General features: G+C 43.2%; 1 protein-coding gene across 4 annotated transcripts in view; it reads right to left on the reverse strand.

Moving 5' to 3' along the window:
* The window catches only part of RUSC2 (RUN and SH3 domain containing 2), a 70,296-nt gene extending 58,292 nt beyond the window's left edge, over nt 1-12,004 (reverse strand). For all 4 annotated transcript variants that reach the window (XM_059143133.1, XM_059143132.1, XM_059143130.1 and 1 more), the window contains exon 1: nt 11,867-12,004. The gene's annotated coding sequence lies outside the window, so the exon portion shown is untranslated. The remainder of the gene's footprint in view (nt 1-11,866) is intronic.
* Nucleotides 12,005-15,403: the final 3,399 nt, after the last annotated feature.

Consider the following 15,403-nt stretch of genomic DNA (forward strand, 5'->3'; position numbering starts at 1 on the left):
GCCATTAAGAAAGAAGGAATCTGGGACGCTTGGGTGGCTCAGTTGGTTAAGCAGCTGCCTTCGGCTCAGGTCATGATCCCAGCGTCCTGGGATGGAGTCCCACATCAGGCTCCTTGCCCCGCAGGGAGCCTGCCTCTCCCTCTGACTCTGCCTGCTACTCTGCCTGTGCGCGCTCTCTCTCTCTCTCTCTCTCTCTCTGACAAATAAATAAATAAAATCTTAAAAAAAAAAAAAAGAAAGAAGGAATCTTGCCAATTGTGACAACATGGGTGGACCTCAAGGCCACTATGCTTAGTGAAATAAGTCAAACAGAGAAAGATAATACCATATGATTTCATTTACATGCAAAATCTAAACAAAACAAAAAAACCAAGCTCCTAGATTCAGAGAACAGACTGGTCACTGTCAGAGGGAGGGAGAAATGGGTAAGGGAGTAAAAAGGTATAGATTTCCAGTTATAAGAGAAAGGACCTGGGGATATAATATACAGCATGGAGACTATAGTTGAAATACTATACTGCATATTCAAAAGTTGCTAAGAGAGTAAATCTTAAAAGTTCTCATCACAAGAAAAAAATTTTTCTAACTATGTATGGTGATGGTTGTTACCTAGACTTTTTGTGGTGGTCATTTGCAATTTATGGAAATATTGAATCATTATGTTGTATACTTGAAACTAAATCAAATGTTGTATGTCAATTATATCTCAATTTAAAAAATGTGGCTGTCAGAACTATTCAGTAGTATATTTTCATTTTATACTTGTCTTTATTTTTTAGATTATCCACAGTGAGCATATTCATCTATAATAAGAAAAAAAAATACATGGGGTGCCTGGGTGGCTCAGTGGGTTAAGCCTCTGCCTTCAGCTCAGGTCATGATCTCAGGGTCCTAGGTTCAAGCCCCACATTGGGCTCTCTGCTCAGCAGGGAGCCTGCTTCCCTCTCTTTCTCTGCCTGCCTCTCTGCCTACTTGTGATCTGTCAAATAAATAAATAAAATCTTAAAAAAAGAAAAAGAAACACCATTATTAAAAAAGAAAAAAATGCAAAATATTTTCCAGAAAATACCTTTAAACAAAAATACCCAAATTTTGCTTTAAGTTTCAAAGAGAAAATGTCATAGTACCTTTCATTTCACCTTTCTCCATAAAAAGACACTTAAGTTTAAATATTTTCTAGGTTAAAGTCTGGGCAGCTAATAGCATTTCCTTAGAACGATTCTCCACAATCCCTTAATCTTGAATGAGTGAGATATTTATAATCCTTATCTCTAAAGGAATAAAATCCAGTGTGGAAATTATATGCTCCAAATAACACTCTTAGACAATGGCACTTTTGCCTTCAATTCTTGGGTCCTGTACATGGGGCTCTCCCCCCTGCACCTCCTACCCTCTAATGAAAGCTTTTATATTGACCAACTCTGAAAACCACTGATTAAAAGGCAGAGATCAGAGTGTAGATCTAATAGTAGTTCTGCTCAAAGTGTGGTCATTGGAGCAGTAGGATCATCTTCATCTGGGAATTTATTAGAAAGGTAAATACTGGGGTTCCTGGGTGGCTCAGTGGGTTAAAGCCTCTGCCTCTGACTCAGGTCATGATCTCAGGGTCCTGGGATCGAGCCCCACATTGGGCTCTCTGCTCAGTGGGGAGCCTGCTTCCTCCTCCTCTCTCTCTCTCTCTGCCTACTTGTGATCTCTGTCTGTCAAATAAATAAATAAAATCTTAAAAAAAAAAAAAAAGAAAGAAAGGTAAATACTGTGACATCTGGTGGCTCAGGTCGTGATCCCAGGGTCTTGGGATGGAATCCTATACTGGGCTCCTTGCTTAGCAGAGAGCCTGCTTCTCCCTCTGCTTGTGCTCTCTGACAAAATTTTAACAAGAAAAGAAAAGAAAATGAAAAAGAAAAAGAAAGGCAAATACTTGGGCTCCAAGCCAGACTTACTGAATCAGAATTTCAGGGGTGATCTAGGTGATTTTTATGCACCCTCAACTTTGAAAAGCACATGTCTAGAGGAAATTGGGCAAAGAGGCCAAGGGTACTCAAAAGGAAGGAGGTACAGAGCTCCCCAATGTTGAACGTATACATTTTTAAAGCACATACATTATTATAAAATAGTCTAAAGACAAAACCTTTTATTTACTATAAACCAAATGTATGGGTAGAAAAATTCTTCTTGGCTCTGGGCTATAAAGGGTCAACAAATTAGCACAGGTCTTAGATGAAAGGGCAAAAGGTATCTGTAATTCATGCCTAGTTCCATGAAGTTTGTTAAATTAAGACTATCAAATTTTTTTAAAGATTTTATTTATTTGAAAGAGAGAGAGGGAAAGCAAGAGGGAGAGAGTGCACACAATCCCCTGAGCTGAAGGCAGATACCTTTTTTTTCAAAAAGATTTTATTTATTTATTTGACAGAGATCACAAGTAGGCAGAGAGGCTTGTGGTGGGGGGGGGGAGCAGTGGGTGGGTGGGGGGAAGCAGGTTCCTCGCTGAGCAGAGAGCCTGATGCAGGGCTCGATCCCAGGACCCTGGGATCATGACCTGAGCTGAAGGCAGAGGCTTTAACCCACTGAGCCTCCCAGGGGCCCCTGAAGGCAGATACTTAACGGACTTAGCTTCCCAGGTGTCCCAAGGCTATCAGTTTTACATAGGAATTTGGTAATCACTTGGTTATATTTTTGCAAAATACATTTCAGTTATATTTTTTTCAAACCATGACTGGCTACTAGTGGGTAGTCAACTGAAGACGGGATCTCAAATTCAATCATTTATGTGAACCTCTTTCTACTTTGGAATCATGACTCAGCAGGAGAAACATCTTTGTCAGTGGCTTTCAAACTGTGCTTTACAGAGCTCCCTCATGGGGCTGTGAGACAGGGAGATGAAGGAGATGAAGAGGAAGGGAGGGAGAGATGACTAGGTTAGACTCTATTTCCCCAACTCCTTGCCTGTTGTCAACCAAAACAGCTCGGATTTTATCTTTTTGTGTCCGCTTTCTTGTGGAATAAACTTGAACAAAGAAGTCCCTCTAAAAGAAGTTTGAGATTCTCTACTACAGATCTTCCCAACTGACACAAAGCCATAGCTGTCTTTTGTTCTCATGAGATCAATGACCTTTGTTAACTATCTATTACTACCACTTGGTTGGTAGAAAGGACTCACAAACGCATAATCAGGCACATGATTCTGCTTCCAGGCCTCCTCCCTTCTCTGATCACTGTCATTAGGGATGAATAAACTAATGATGTTGTAGGTTGCTGTGTTGATGTCAAGCAAAACACTTTACATAAACCAGCCTATAAACCAAAATAAACACTACATTATCTAAGAAGTTAACCATAGCTTTAAGTATAAAGAAAAGAGAATAATATTTTAAAGAAGTAGACTAGCTCTTTTACAACCAAGAGGTAAGCTTCAAAGTAGTCACTTTGAAAGACTTACTTCATTACAGTAGTGCTCCTATACAAAATATTTCTAGAACTCCTGGGATGCCTGGGTGGCTCAGTTGCTTAGGCATCCAATTCCTGATCTCAGCTTGGGTCTTGATATCAGGGTTGTGAATTCAACACCTTCACCAGGCTCCATGATGGGTGTGGAGCCTACATTAAAAAAAGAAAATCTAGAGCTCCTATAAAAATTTTAAAAAGTATGTATGTTTAAAAAAAAAAAAAAAAAGTTGGGGGCACCTGGCTGGCTCAGTTAGTAGAGTATATAACTGTTGATCCCGGGATCTTGAGTTCATGCCCCATGTTGGGTGTGGAGCCCACTTAAAATAAAAATTAAAAAATTATATATATATATCAAATATATATATAAACATTTCTAGAACTCCTCTTTTGGAACTGCAAAAAACCCACCTAGCCAACTCACCAAATTGCGAGGCATAATCACTGTTTTAAGCCACTAAGTTTTGGGGTGGTTTGTTATACAGCAATATATAATAAGTGAGACAGAAAAGTTTAAATCAGGGGCACCTGGGTGGCTCAGTTGGTTAAGCATCTGCCTTGGGCTCAGGTCATGATCCCAGGTCCTGGGATCCAGCCCCGCATCGGGCTCCCTGCTCAGCAGGGAGTCTGCTTCTCTCTCTGCCTCTTCCTCTCTCTCTCTCTCAGGAATAAATAAATTGTAAAAAATCTTTTTAAAAAAGTTGAAATCATTATGCTTTGGAGGATATTGAAAGGAAAAGATTAGCCTTACAGAAAAACTCTAGCTATGCAGCTGTATCTTTTTTTTTTTTAAGATTATTTATTTGAGAGAAAGAGAGAGAACGCACAAGTAGTGGGGAGAGGGAGAAGCAGACTCCCTACTGAGCAGAAAGCCCGAAGTGGGGCTTGATACCAGGACCCCAGATCATGACCTGAACCAAAGACAGAGGCTTAACCAACTAAGCCACCCAGGTGCCTGTATCCTTAAATAGAATACAACACTTTAAAAAACAAGTAAATAGTATTTTGTAAGAGAACTCCATAATGAATGGGATCAGCAGTAGATCCCCAACTTTCTCGAGTTTTTGCTTTTTTCCTTAGGGTCACCTGAACCCTATCTATTTTGATGTTAGGAATACTCTGCTCTCCTGTTCTCTTTACCTGAGCATGGATAAAAATAATTTTCCATTTCTCTCTGAGTACACTAAATATAAGGCTACATTTTCTTTTTAAAAAGAGCTGTATAAGAAAAGAAAGTACAAAAGTATAAAAACAGATAAACAAGTTAAATATAGATTTTAGGATACTAAGATAAGCAAGTTAAGTATAGACTTTGGATCCTAAGATAACTAAAGTGTAACCAGAAGTTGGCTGGCCCTGTTTTCCTCTCTATCCAGTTATCAATACACTGTCTTTGACTATAGGACCTCACACAAATAAAAAACACAGCAGATTATTTCAAAGCTCAATGTCTTAACTTCCTGGAAGAAAAAAAAGACTATCCTATTAAACCAAGAATTCTAGAGAACAGAGGATTTCTTCCTGAAGCATTAAAATTTTTAAAAAATTTTAGTAAATTCCCTTTTTTTCTTTTTTTAAGATTTTATTTATTCATTTGACAGATAGAGATCACAAGTATGCAGAGAGGCAGGCAGAGAGAAAGGAGGAAGCAGGCTCCCCGCTGAGCAGAGAGCCCGATATGGGCTCGATCCCAGGACCCTGGGATCATGACCTGAGCTGAAAGCAGAGGCTTTAACCCACTGAGCCACCCAGGTGCCCCCCTTTTTTTCTTTTTAAAGATTTTATTTATTTGACAGAGAGTGAGAGAGGGAATACAAGCAGGGGGAGTGGGAGAGGGAGAAGCAGACTTTCCATGGAACAGGGAACCCGATGTTGGTCTTGACTAGATTCCAGGACCCAAGAATCATGAGTCTGAGCCAAAGGCAGCAGCTTAACAGCTAAGCCACCCAGGTGCCCCTTGGTAAATTCCTTTAAAAGTACACTTTTAGGGTGGCTCAGTCGTTGGGCATCTGCCTTCAGCTCAGGTCATGGTCTAAGGGTTCCGGGATCCAGCCCCCAAATCGGGCTCCCTGCTCAGCAGGAAGCCTGTCTCTCCCTCTCTCTAGCTATCTCTAAGAAATAAATAACATCTTAAAAAAAAAAAAAAAAAAGAAATGAAATCTTAAAAAAAAGAAAGTACACTTTTACTGGGGCATCTGGGTGAGTCAGTTGGTTAAGTGCCTGACTCTAGATTTCGGCTCAGATCATCTCAGGCTCATCAGATGGAGTCCTGTATCAGGCTCCATGCTCAGAGCAGACCCCTTGTCCCTCTCTCTCTGCTCCTTCCCCAGCCCCCGCTCGCTCCCTGCTCCCGCTCTCTCAAACAAATAAATAAAATCCTTTAAAAAATAAAGCTACATTCTTATTTATATACTTTGTTTCACATACAATATATAGGTTATAACTTTTTTTTTCAACTTTTTATTAATGATTCACTATGAACACTAATTAATATACTAGGCTAAAATTCAATTTTGTTCTCAGAGTCTGTTAAGGACTTGCATACCAAATTATCAAACCCCTTTCTAGTTAATAGGCAAGAAAAAGAAATAAAAGGCATCTGAGTCTCTGTTTGCAGACAACCTGATCTTACAAGTAAAAAACCCTAAAAATACCCCACAAAACTGTTAGAACGAATAAATTAATCCAGCAGAGTTGCAGGACATAAAAACCTGTTGTGTTTCCATACACCAGCAAAGAAAAATATGAAAAGAAAAGTAAGAGAACAATTTCATTTACAGTAACATCAAAAAGAACAAAATACTCAGGAATAAGCTTAACCAAAGAGGTAGAAGACTTGGACACTAAAAACTATGAAATGAAAACACAAATAAATGAAAAGATAACCTGTGTTCATGGATTGTTAAGACTTAATATAGTTAAGATGTTAAAACCTGCAATATGTGACAACATAAATAGACATTATGCTAAATGAAATAAGCTAAGCACAGAAAGAAAAACATTTCCTGATGTCACTTATATGAGGTATCTACAATAGGCAAATTAATGAATCGAAGAGTGAAATGGTGGTTGCCAGGGGCTGGAGGAGAGGGAAATGGGGAATTGCTGTTCAATGAATATAAAGTTCCAGTCAAGCAAGATGAGTAAGCTCTAGAGATCTGCAGTACAACAATGTACCTATAGCCAACAATATATTTTTAAGTGTTCTTTCCACATTAACTAAAAAAAAAAAGTCAGTACCACCCAAAGCAACCTGCAGATTCAATGCAGTCATTTTCAAAATCCTAACGATATTTTTTGCAGCGATGAAGAAATCCATCCTAAAATTCATATGTAATCTCAAGGGTTCCTGAATAGCAAAACAATCTTGAAACAGAAGAATAAAGCCAGAAGGCTTTGCTTTCCTAATTTCAATACTTTCTAAAAAGCTACAGTAACCAAAAGAGTGTGGTATTGGTATAAATACAGAAATATAGACCAATGGAATTGAATACAGAGCCCAGAAATAAACTCTGGCAAATCTGGTTGATGATTTTTGACAAGAATGTCAAGACTATTCAATGGAGGAAAAGACAGTCTTTTCAATAAACAGTGTTGGGAAAACTGATATCCAGAGTGCAAAAAATAAAGCTGGGCTTTTGTCTTACACTATATACAAAAATTAACTCAAAATGGATCAAAGACTTAACCACAGACATAAAACTATAAAAAACTTAGAAAAAAACATAGGGGGAAAACTTCATGACACTGAATTTGGCAATGATTTTTATTGCCAACATTGCACCAAAGCCACAGGCAACAAAAAGAAAAACAAATAAACTGGTTTTCACCAAAATTTAAACCTTTGTGCATCAAAGGTCAATCAACAGAGTGAAAAGGCAACCCACAGAAGGGGAGATATTTGTCTATCATATATCTGGTAAGGGACTTCTATCCAGAATATATGAAGAACTCACATAACTCAATAATAAAAAGATATGTAACCCAATTAAAAAATGGGCAAAGATGGGGCACCTGGGTGGCTCAGACAGTTAAGAGTCTGCCTTTGGCTCAGGTTATGATCTCCAGGTCTTGGGATCAAGCCCCATGCTGGGCTCCCAGCTCAGGGGAGTCTGCTTCTCCCTCTGCCTCCCCCGCACCTTGTGCTTTCTCTCTCCCTGCCTTTTCCTTAAAAGGAAGGAAATTCAGATACGAGCTGCAAAATGGATGAACCCTGAAGACATTATGTGAAATGAAATAAACCAGTCGCAGATAAATATGATTTAACTTACAGTGGTCAAATTCATACAGTAATCTAGGGTAGTCAAATTCTTAGAGGAAAGAAAGCAGAATGGTAGTTACCAGGGGCTCTGGGGAAGAGGGAATGAGAGTTATTGTTTAATAGGTATGGAGTTTCAGTTTGAGAAGATGAAAAACTTTTGTAGATGGATGGTGGTGATGAATGGATAACAATGTGAATATACTGAATGCCACTGAACTGTACACTTCAGAATGGTTAAAATTTCTCCAAAGAAGACATCCAGATGGCCAAAAGACACATGAAAAGATGCTCAACATCACTCACCATCAGGGAAATGCAAACCAAAACGACAATGAGACACTGCCTCACACCCGTCAGAATGGCTAAAATCAACAACACAAACAAATGTTGGCAAGGATGTGGAGAAAAAGGTACCCCTCTGCACTACTGGAGGGAATGCAAACTGGTGCAACCACTAAGGAAAACAGTATGGAGTTTCCTCAAAAAATTAAAAATAGAACTACCCTAGGATCCAGTAATTGTACTACTGGGTATTCCCCCTCCACCCCTAGAAAAAAGCAAAAACACTAATTTGAAGGGATGCATGCATTCCTATGTTTATTGCAGCATTATTTACAGTAGCCAAACTATGGAAGCAGCATAAGTGTCCATCGATAGATGAATGGACAAAGAAGACATGGGGCGTGTGTGTGTGTGTGTGTAAAATACAGAATATATATATTACAGGATATTATTCAGTCATAAAAAAGAATGAAATCTTGTCATTTACAACAAGGACAGAGTTAGAGAGTACAACACTAAGCAAAATATGTCAGTCAGAGAAAGACAAATATCATATGATGTCAATCACATGTGGAAGTTAAGAAATGAAACAAATAAGCAAAGGGGGAAGAAAGAGAGACAAACCAAGAAACAGACCTTTTTTTTTTTTTTTTTTTAAGAGAGTGGGGAGGGGCAGAGAGAGAGGAAGAGAGAGAATCTTAAGCCTACTCCATGTCCAGCATGGGGCCTCACACAGGGTTCAATCTCATCGCCACCTGAGCCCAAATATGAGTTGGATGCTTAACTGAGTGAACCACCCAGGAGCCCCCAGACTCTTAACTAGGGAGAACAAACTTATGGTTACCAGAATGGAGGTGGGTGAGGGAATGGGGGAAATAGGAAATGGCCATTCAAAAGTATAATTATGATGAAAAAAATGATTAAAAAAAAGAATGGTTAGAATGGTAGACTTTATGTTATACATATGTCACCACAGTTGGAAAAAAAGAGAGAGTGACGGTGGTACAGGAGGTTCTGCTATGTGTTGTACTTTTTTGTTAGAATCTACTCACCCCCATCCCACTCTCATCTCCATTCCTGGCCATCACTCTCAGAGCTATGTTGATATCTGGTCACTCAAAATATGTTCATTTTGCATGACAGATTCTTTGACAGGTACTATAATATTGTATGCCAGTATCTGAGTGGGTGTTTTCTGGGTAACCCAAACACTGATCAATCAGACTACCTTCACAGAGCTTGCCCTTACCCTAATGTGTCATAAGCCACTCCAGTCAAGTGACTTTTAATAGGGTGCTCAGTCATTGTGTATGAGTAACAGAAGAGAAGGGTGAGTTATTGTCCTAAGTTTGCAGAGAGAAAATTAGAACGCATAAGCCTTCCCATGAACTAGGGTTGCCAGATTTAGCAAACAAAAATACAGGACACCCTGCTGTTCATCTGAAATTCAAATTTAACTTGGCATCTTGTATTTTATCTGGCAACACGATGAAGTACTAGAAGTTGAAAAGAAAATCAGTAAAATAACCCAGAGTGTTCAGGGCTCCCTGAGGTCCAACTTGATAGGGAGTCTACACAGGTTAAAGTAAAAAAGCTCCTTAAGGGGCGTCTGGGTGGCTCAGTGGGTTAAGCCACTGCCTTCGGCTCAGGTCATGATCTCAGGGTCCTGGGAGTCCTGCATCGGGCTCTCTGCTCAGCAGGGAGCCTGCTTCCCTTCCTCTCTCTCTGCCTGCCTCTCTGCCTACTTGTGATCTCTCTCTGTCAAATGAATAAATAAAATCTTAAAAAAAAAAAAAGCACCTTAAAAATTGGTCCCACTTCCCCCACCAAAAAAACGTATTGGTCTCCATATGCAATGCTCATGTGGACTCCATCTCAGGAGCCCCTCCCTGATTTGGGTATCTATGGTCCAGGACTTACTTTATAAAGACAGATCAGAGGGTGGAGGGAAAAAAAAAAAGTGAAGAAGGATAAATCAAAGCTAGAAATGGGTGAGAACATACTCAGCTTCCCGTTAGGCTGCCCTGGCCTGGAAAAGCGACTTTCAGCACTTAAAATCAGGGGAAATCAGATTTTGCCCTGGCTCAAAGTGGAAGAGAAACAAAGGTGGTTAAGTATCCTATGGCACTTGTAGCAGGAGGGGCACAAGTAACAGAATACAGGAATAGTGGTGGGATCTCTCTTCCTTCCACAAAGCCATACTGCCTCCTAAGAAACTCCAATCATTATTTGTACTTACTAATACTCTGAACCCCAGTTAAAACAAGGCCACTACTGGTCAAGCAACTACTTGTCAGCTTATCAGCGCCTACAGCTTCCCAGCCATTGTTTCATGACTGCAGTATCAACTACTTCCCTACAGAACCTGAGCTAAAACAGGTCTTTGAACCCTGTCCCACCTTCAGGAATCTGAATCTGTTCAGGTTATCCTCCTAAGAATTAACAAAAACAGATTTCAGGCTATTCTTTGAGAATGCATCTTTAAAAAGGTTCACATTCTCATTTATTACTGACACTGTTCACATAGTGGTAATCCCTGTCTGACTCTGGTCTACTGAGATATAAATGGCTCAATATGGCCTGATCATCATACTACAGCAGTATTTAGGACTTTGATATCTATCACAGTAGGCCTGCCTGGGAGGTCTACCACTCCAGTCTCTGAGGGTTGTGGATGGGGGTATCCAGGAGCTAAAGAGTAAAATCAATGAGGACTTTCATTCCTCAACCTGTCCTGAACACCAGCTGACTGGCTACACTGAGTCAGCATTAAAGGCTGTGGCTGACCTCCAGAATTCTTCCCCAGAGGGAGTAGTTAGCCTCTAGGGCAAGAGGAGCAGGTCACTTGGGCAAAGCTCTTTCAAGATTATCTGGGCAGCCTCTAAGGCACCTACCAATAAGAATTTCTGCAGCACCCCCGCCCCCTTTTTAGAACATTAGTGGAAAACAGCTGATAGACCAAAGGTCCTACCTGAATGAAGTTAGATGTGTGAATTATAAGACTGAACATACTCCATTGTAGGCTTGCCACATGAGCATCACAAGTAACCTTTCAGATACCCCCCCCCCCATGCTAACTAGAGACACCTTTCCCACCAAAGCACTCTGCCTCACACCTTCTACATTGGGGTCATTCATTCATTTATCCACCCGTCAAATATTACTGGGTGCAAACATGTCAGGTACTGTGCTTGGGCGCTCGGGATACAAAAGAATACTGTATGGTTTTTGCCCCCAGGGCAGTGCCCTGGCGTCTGCTATGCCAGCCTGACAGTCCCAAACCAGCTCCGGGCACGGGATGACCGTGCCCTTCGCAGCAGGTAAGTGCATGGGTGGGAAAACCGGCAAAAGGTCAGGCCAAACGTTTTCTTAAGGTGAGAGCGAGAGAAAGATCTTAGCCTGGCTCCGGCAGATATCAACTCCAGAACCAGGGGCCAAAGGGGCGGAGGGCACCGACGGCCTGGCTGGGACTGGCTGTGCGGAAGCCCCCGCCACGGTCGCGAGGCTGGCTGCTGGGCCGCTGCGCTCTCCCAGGGCCCGCAAAGGAGATGTGGCTACAACGATACAGCTGCGCGCGAGTCAGCTGAGGGGTGTCACCGCAGGGACAGTCTGAGGAGACGGTTGGGCTGGATCTGAGGTGACGCCCAAAGGGATGTCTGGTCCTTGGTGCTTGAGGGTTCAGCGGATGGTAGGGCTGTAAGGTCAGGAGGAGGTCGGTCCAGAGGGTGGGAGCGGACCAGGAGGGTGGGGATGAAGGGCCACCGACAGGGCTGAGGGGAAGGGCGGGGGCACGCAGCGCTTTCTCCTAAGGGATCCTTCGGAACGTGAGAGCAGTGGGTCTTCCGGACCCCGCCAACCCCAAAGAGGCGTCCCTACCTCGTTTCTCGCCTCAGCGTGAGCCTACGGTGCCGGCGGCGAGGGTGCTGGCGGCGGCTGCGGCGCCGGCGGCCGCTTCTCGCGCCCTCCTGGGGTCGTGCTGCAGCTGGGTCAGGCCGGCGCCCCCCTTCTCTCCGGCCGGGTTGGTAATGTCCGGCCCCCCCTGCAGCCGCGGAGCCGATGGTCCAATCTGGCTTTCCCTCCAACCGCCCCTCCGGACGGCGCGTTGGTTCGGTCCTCTGGGCCGGCCGTGCTTGCCCACCTCCCAAGCGGCTCACTGCGATGGGTGCCGCGAGTCACGCGCAGTGCTTTCCGGCGACGGGAGCGGCGAGGCTTGGGCCGCAGCCCCGCCTTCTGCGGCCCCTGCCCCGCCCCTTTGGGGTGGTGCCCCGCAAGTGCGGCTGCGGTACCGAGAGCCCAAGGGACCGTAGGCGCCGGCCTAGCGGCATTAAAGATAGGTATATATCCGTCCCACCTTCTCGTAAAGCAGCGGTTCTCAACCTTGACACCCCAGCAGAACCTCTTAGGGAAAACAGAAACTCGAAATACACCAACAAAACCAAGGCTTGACCTCGGCAGAGACGGGCTGAATCAGGATCTCTGGGGTGGGAGTGTAGTGGTCCTTGGGTGGCGCCCAGGCTTTAATATTTTTAAAAGTATTCCATGCATCGCCAGGATTAAGACGTCCTGGTAAAACCCGGAACTGACAAAGATTCTCTCTTTTGACCAAAACCTTAGGCTCTTCTGAATTCCCTGCTGGACTAGGCCTGACCTTGGGCTTCCCTGGAGAATCCAATTTGAGCAAGAATCCTAATTTAGTGAGAATCCCCCATCTTTGGTATCTGACCACCCTCCATATCTTAACACCTTGGCCTGCCTTTAGCAATAATTATTAAGACTCTGTGGTTTGAATGTGTCTTTTAGAAATCCACACATCGAAATACTCCTAAACGCTATGGTATTAGTAGGTGGGTGGGGACTTTATGAAGTGATTGCCTCTCGAGATTGGAGCTCACGTGAATGGGATTAGTGCTCTTACGGAAGAGATCTCTCAGTGGTCCCAAGTCAAATTCTCCAGGTGTGGTTACCAGGGGAAGTCTGCTGCCCAGAAGGGAGCTCTCACCCATCCTTGCTGATGAAGCGGCAGAGCTGGGTTCTTGTCCCAGGAGTGGAAGAATGAATCTCTGGGACAATGGAGAGTGAGTAAACGAGTTTATTAAGTGAAGATACTGAAAAAGCTCTCAAGAGTGAGAGGGGTCCCAACAGGGTTGCCAGGGTTGGTTTTCTATAGAAAGCTAACCGGGGAATTTAAATCCTTTAAACATTCTACTGATACCACCATTGAGCAAGGACTAGTGATGACACCTTCAAATAGCTTACTTCCTTTTCAGGGTCTGGTTATTCTTTGTTGGTCTCAGGTGATTGTCATAAAAAATGACACCCATCCCTCACACCTAGGGCAGGTGGTCCCGTTTGTTCCCTTATCTCTGGTTTCCCTACAACTCCACATTTTGGGGATTTCTGTGAGCCTGATCACAGAGCCCCCCCTATCTATCTCTCCCTACCCAGCCCCACCTGCCCCCTACTCACTGGTACTCCCATCTTGGATTTCTAACCTCCAGAACTGTGAGAAATAAATGTCTGTTGCTTATGAGGTGGTATTTCATTATCGCTGCCTGTGCAGACTAAAGACTTCAGTTTTGCATCCACTGCCCACTACTGTGCTTCTTGGCTAGAAATCCCTGATGAGGGATCAGAGGGCTAGCTGAAGACAAAGCACAGGTTGACCCCTTGAAACCTACCCCCACCCCCCAACTTCTGGGTGGGACACTTGTGACATTCTTCAGGGATTTCCCAACTAAATGTTAATACCTTGCTAGAGGGGAAAACAACCTTAACTTGACAGCGGCAAGACCCCTGGTATTTTGTAGGTATCTTGTAGGTAGGTCCTCTTTAGCATATGAAAGTTCTTTTGAAACCTCCCTTTTCCTTATGTTCCCCAACCCCTGAGTATATAATCAGCCCCTCCCCAAGATCCCGGGACAGCAGCTCTTTCTGCCCACAGGTCCTGTCCTCCTGCTTTAATGAACCACCATTTTGCACCAAAGACGTCTCAAGAATTCTTTCTTGGTCGTTGGGTCCGGACCTCAGCCCACCAAACCTCACCATATTCCAAAACCCCATCAATCCCCACTGTCCTTGAGGGTGTTTGAGTTGAGCTAAATCCCTAGAGCACTATAAGACCCCATTGCAGTAGTCCCATACCAGTTGTGATGCCCCTTAAGGTCTACTTTATCATCTTTAACAAGTGTCATGAAAATTTTTTTCTTCAAGAGAACGCATGCTCTTCTCATGGCAGGCCGAATGTATGGGGACATTGGGAATTCTGCTGTCTCCTTCCACCCAAAGTGGGGTGGAAGGGAAGGCAGGCAGTCATTAAGTAGATAGTTACTAGAAGTTCACTGGTTTCCATACCCCATGGAAGAGTTAGAGACGAAGACCCTACCACTCAGAGTTGTTAGGTCAAAGTCAAGAAAGCAGCTAAATGTCATGCTGTGTAATGCATCCTCAGGCTTCACAGAAGTGGTGTGAGCTGAGTTTTGAAGAATGAGTGAGGGGTAAAGGGTTGGGAATCAGGATGTACAAAGAAACAGAGGGGCAAAATAACTGGTATGATTGAAATGTGGGGTACCATGGAGAGAGCACAGCAGAGATGGTCAGGCATGTGATGAAGAGCCTCCTATGATGTACTAAAGAGTCGGGGCTCATCCTGTAAGCAGTGGAAAGACACTGAAGGGCTTTATGCAGTGGGAGGAATGACAAATGACATTTGAATTTTAGAAATAAAATTCTGGGGTGAAGTGGAGAGGGCTAGGTCTACCAGTAGGGAGATTAATGAAAAGCTTGTACAGTTAAAGTGGTCCAGAGTAGGGACTTAACCCAAAATAGGCCAATTAGAATCTCTTCCCTGAGATTATTATTCCTTATAATTGGGGGAGAACTACACCCTTACTCATGGCTGGGCTTACAATGGAAATCTGAGAGTTGTGACTATCTTTTACTTGCTAAATGGCCTAAGTAGCAAAGAAAGCCAGTTTGCTGAGAAGGATCAATCTGTTGCAAAGAGAGGAGCCAAATCTAGACACGAAGAGACTACTCCCCAAGTTCTTGAGTGACCTTCTAGCAGTGGGTTCTCTTCTGAGGGTCACCTTGATTCCTGCCTTGGGCTCATGGCACATCTTTCTGTCCTTTCATATAGTCTCATTTTTGTTTTCAGCAAGCATAGGTTACTTCCTGTTATTTATGTTAAGGTATAATTTTTTTTAAAGATTTTATTTATTTATTTGATGGAGAGAGAGAGAGATCAGAAGCAGGCAGAGAGGCAGGCAGAGAGAGAGAGGAAGGAGGAAGCAGGCTCCCTGCTGAGCAGAGCCAGATGGGGGCTTGATCCTAAGAGCCTGAGATCATGACCTGAGTCGAAGGCAGAGGCTTAACCCACTGAGCCATCCAGGCGCCCCTGTTAAGGAATAATTTTTA

The sequence above is a fragment of the Mustela lutreola genome, chromosome 12, assembly GCF_030435805.1.
Source record: "Mustela lutreola isolate mMusLut2 chromosome 12, mMusLut2.pri, whole genome shotgun sequence".
Taxonomy (NCBI): domain Eukaryota; kingdom Metazoa; phylum Chordata; class Mammalia; order Carnivora; family Mustelidae; genus Mustela; species Mustela lutreola.